Source organism: Elephantulus edwardii, unplaced genomic scaffold, assembly GCF_000299155.1.
Source record: "Elephantulus edwardii isolate Elephantulus edwardi_28Jun2011 unplaced genomic scaffold, EleEdw1.0 scaffold00045, whole genome shotgun sequence".
NCBI lineage: Eukaryota > Metazoa > Chordata > Mammalia > Macroscelidea > Macroscelididae > Elephantulus > Elephantulus edwardii.
In genome coordinates this window covers 16,919,374-16,923,855 of record NW_006399795.1, presented here as the reverse complement: position 1 = coordinate 16,923,855, position 4,482 = coordinate 16,919,374, and the positions used below count along the sequence as shown (strand labels likewise).

Below are 4,482 nucleotides of genomic sequence, written 5' to 3'. Positions count from 1 at the left end.
GCATTCTGGAAAGGTCTCTGACAGTGTCCTTGCCCAATGCAATATGTCTCCTGATTTTTTAACTACTCATACCTAGATCAAGGGTGCTGATTCAAGGAAGAGTAAATCATTGGCAGGTTTAATCCTTTCTCCATCTATCACAGTATTGACTGTTGGTCCTTGTTTGTTTGTTTGTTATGTTGAGATGCAATTCATGCCAAAGGTCATAGTCCTTGATCTTCTGCAGCAAGTACTTCAAGTCTTCACTTTCATCAACCAAGGTTGTGTCATCTGCATAAGGCAGGTTATTGATAAGTCTTCCTTGTCAATGTGATTTTGATGCCACATGTTTTCCTCACATTCTTCCAGCTTCTCAAATTATTTGCTCAGCAAACAGTTTGAACAGGTATAGAGAAAGGAAAGATACATCACTGATGCACTCTTTTCTTGATTTTAAACTATACAGCATTTCTTGCTCTGTTCTCCCAGCAGCCTCTTGGTCTAGGTATAGGTTTCACATAAGTACGATTAAGTATTCTGGGACTCCCCTTCTTTTCGATGTTAGCCATGATTTGTTACGATCCACACAATCAAATGCCTTTGCATAGTCAATGTGGTGGTGGTGTTGATTGCCTTTGAGTCAAGCACGACTCATAGTGACCCTATGAACAAAAGGCCTGAAGCTCCTCTGCAACGATGGACATTTATCAAAGTTCATAGAGTTTCCGGAGGCTGTTGTTTAGGAAGTGGATGCCACTCCTGCTTCCGATGTATAGTCATTAAAGCACAAATAAACATTCTTCTGGTGTTCTCTGCTTTCAGCCAGGACCCATGTGACATCAGCACTGATATCCCTGGTGCCACAGTTTCTTCTAAATCCTGCTTGACCGTCTGGCAGTTCCCTGTCTATGTACTGTTCTAGCGGTTTCTGAATGATCTTCAGCAGTATCTTGCTTACAGGTGATATTAATTATATTGTTTGATAATTTCCACATCCTTTCTTGGTAATGGGAACAAATATGTGTCTCTTCCAGTCAGTCGGCCAGGTAGTTGTTGTCAGATGTTGTTTTGTTGTTAGCTGCCATCAAGTCTACTACAACTCATAGAACCCCTGTGAATAATAGATCTGAACCCTAACCTATCCTGGACCACCCTCATCTTCTCCGACACACTTGACTCCATATGGTGCTGCAGTCACTGGATCAATCCAATCTGGTTGAGGGCTTTCCTTTCTTTCTTTGACCCTCCACCTTTCCAAGCATGATATCTCTTTCCAAGGAATAGCCTTTCCTAACAACAATATGTGAGACAAAGCTTCACCATCCTTGCCTCTAGGAAGCATTCTGGCTGCGCTTTCTCCAAGACTCATCTGTTTGTTCTTTCGGCAAGTACTCTTCTCCAACACCACAATTCAAAAGCATCAATTCTTCTGTCATCCTTATTCATTGTCCGACTCTCAGATGCATAGCAAGTGGGGAAAAAAAGCAACAAAAAAAGCCAAAGGTAGTTCACACGACACCCCTGGGAAACAGCTCAAAGCCTCCACAGGGACTAATGTGGGGTGGGCAAGCAGCTGGCAGCTCGGCCCTGCACACCTAAGTGGTACCTGGCCCCACCCACGTGGCACTGCTCTAGGCCCCCAGGGCACGTAAACACACACACACACACACACACACACACACATACACACCAGGAGGCACACTTGAACGGGGTCACATCTCAGGGTGCAGAGCACAGTCAGGCGAGTGGCACACGCAGCTGGGCAGCAGCTCCTCCAGGGCTTTCTTCTGCCGTTCCGTGGCGGCAGCCAGGATCTCAGCCAGTTTCTCCCCGGGCATCATGTTAGCACCTTCAGGGCAAAGAGCAGCTGGCACTTGGCAGTGCTGATGAAGGCGTTGCTGAGGAAGCTGGGAAAGGCCCCCACCCACGCAGTCCTGGGTGCACAGGAGAACGCGCACCAGCCCTAGCACCTCCAAGCCGTGGTGGCGCACGTGCCCTGTGCTGAGCTCCACGGGCGTTCAGCTGCTCCAGCGTCTGGTACCGCGCATACACGTGCGCCAAGACGCACTGCGGACCCTCGGTCAGGTGCGAGCCCAGGTAGTCCGCCTGCGTGAGGTGCAAGCAGCCCAGGCCCAGGCCCAGTATGCGGTTCAGCCTGTCCTCCAGCGACCAGAAGCGCTGGTCCACGAAGCCGCCTGGGAAGCCAAGCAACCCATCAAAGCGCATCTGCATCAGTACGGAGAAGAGCTTAGGGATGCGGCCCGGGGTTGGTGGCTTACAGCATGGCGTGGCTCCAGGCGGGCCCCAAGCACATTGCATCCACCCGGCTGATCTGTTTTCCCCCGTTTGTGTTTTTGTTTTTTGTTTTTTGTTTTTTTTTTAAAAAAGGTATTTGCAATGATACTTTGGGCATGTGGCCAGAAGTACCAATCCTTGAAGAAGGACATCATGCTTGGAAGGGTGGAGGGACAGTGCAGGAGAGGAAAATGCCAGATGAGATGAATTGACACTTTAACTGGGGCAATGGGATTAGTGTGTCAGAGTTAGTGAGATTGGTTCAGGAGTTACAGGCAACTCCATAGCATGTAAAAAACAACAAAAATAACATTTGCAATTAATAAATCATTAGAGCATACAAAATTTTTTCTGAGTCAGCCACAGTTTGTTGTGATCCACACAATCAAATGCCTTTGCATAGTCAATTAAACACAGATAGACATTCCTCCGGTGCTCTCAGCTTTCAGCCAAGATCTATCTAACACTAACTATAATATCCCTAGTACCACAGCCTCTTCTAAACCCAGGCTGCACATCTGACAGTGCTCTGTTGATGTGTTGCTCCCCAGTCATTTTTGGATAATTTTCAGCAGAATCTTGCTTGCTTGTATGTGAGATTAATGATATTGTTCGATAATTTCCACACTCAGTCGGGTCACCTTTCTTTGGAATGGGAACAAATCTAGCTCTCTTCCAGTCAGTTGGCCAGGTGGTTGTTCAGCTTTGGGCAATTCTGAAAAGAATGGGAATCTCCAGAACATTTGACTGTGCTTGTATAAAATCTATACCTGGACCAGGAGGCAGTCGTCAGAACAGAGCAAGGAGACACTGCATGGTTCAAAATCAGAACGGGTGCACACCCCAGATGTATTCTGTCTCCATGCATTTTCAATCTATATTCAGAACAGATTATCTGGGAAGCTGGGCTGTATGAAGAGAAGTGTGGTATCGGGATTGAAGGAAGACTCATCAACAATCTGCGTTATGCAGATGACACAACCCTGCTTGCTGAAACTGAGGAGGACGTGAAGTGCTTGCTGCAGAAGGTCAAGGACTGCAGCCTTCAATATGGATTGAAGCTCAACATCAAGAGAAAAAAGATTCTCACCACTGGGCCAATTGGCAGCCTCAGGATGGATGGTGAAGAGACTGAGATTGTTAACAGCTTTAGTTTGCTTGGCTCCACAATCAACACTGTTGGTACCAGCAGCCAGGAAATCAAGAGATGAATTCCATTGAGAAAATCATCTGTCAGGAACCTATCCAAATACTGAAGAACAGCAACATCAGTCTGGAGACTGAGGTGCACTTGATCCAGGCCATAATCTTTGCAATTGCTTGCTATGCATCAGAGAGCTGGACAATGACTAGGGGTGACAGAGAACTGGTGCCTTTGAGCTGTGGTGCTGGAGAAGAGTGTTGGACATATTATGGACGGCTATGAGAACAAACAGGTTTGACCTGTTGTTGTTGTGAGAACAAACAGGTTTGACCTAGAGAGCATGAAATCAGGCTGCTCCTTGGAGGCAAAGATTCTGAAGCTTCATCAGACATATTTTGAACATGTTACAAGGAGGGACCAGTCCTTGGAGGGGGACATCATGCTTGGGAGAGTGGAGGCACAGCACAAGAGAAGAAGACCCTCAATAAGATGGATTGATTCAGTACCTGAGGTAATGGGGGTAGGTGCGTCAGAGAAAATAAGGTTGGCACAGGATAGAGCAGGGTTTAGGGCTCTTGTACATAGTGTTGCTGTAAGTCACAAGCGACTTGACGGCACATAACAACTATCGCAACATACAAAATTTGACCATACTGTTTCCAATCTCATTTCTGTCACCAACCTAATCCTTAATTTTTGACTGCTATTCCTTCTTCATTATTTACAACTTTTGCATTCCAATCACCAGTTACCAATAACGCATCTTGACTGCTTATCTGCTCAATTTTAGGCTATAAGATTTGGTGAAAATATTCTATTTCCTCTTCTTTGGCTTTAGGTGTAGGTGTGTATAGTTGAGTAACAGTCTCATTAATAGGTCTTCCTTGTATGCCTCTGGATAGTATCCGATCACTCAACATTGTACTTAAGGCTAGAACTTGAAATTGACTCTTTAGCTATAAATGGCCCAACACTATTCTTCTGTTTTACATTCCCAGTGTAGTATAACTCGTGATTATCTGATGCAAAGTGGCTAACTTTTACATTTTAGTCACCAATAATTA

General features: G+C 45.7%; 1 pseudogene; it reads right to left on the bottom strand.

The window, feature by feature from the left end:
• Positions 1–1,691: 1,691 nt before the first annotated feature.
• Positions 1,692–2,305, bottom strand: LOC102854522 (annotated as a pseudogene).
• Positions 2,306–4,482: the final 2,177 nt, after the last annotated feature.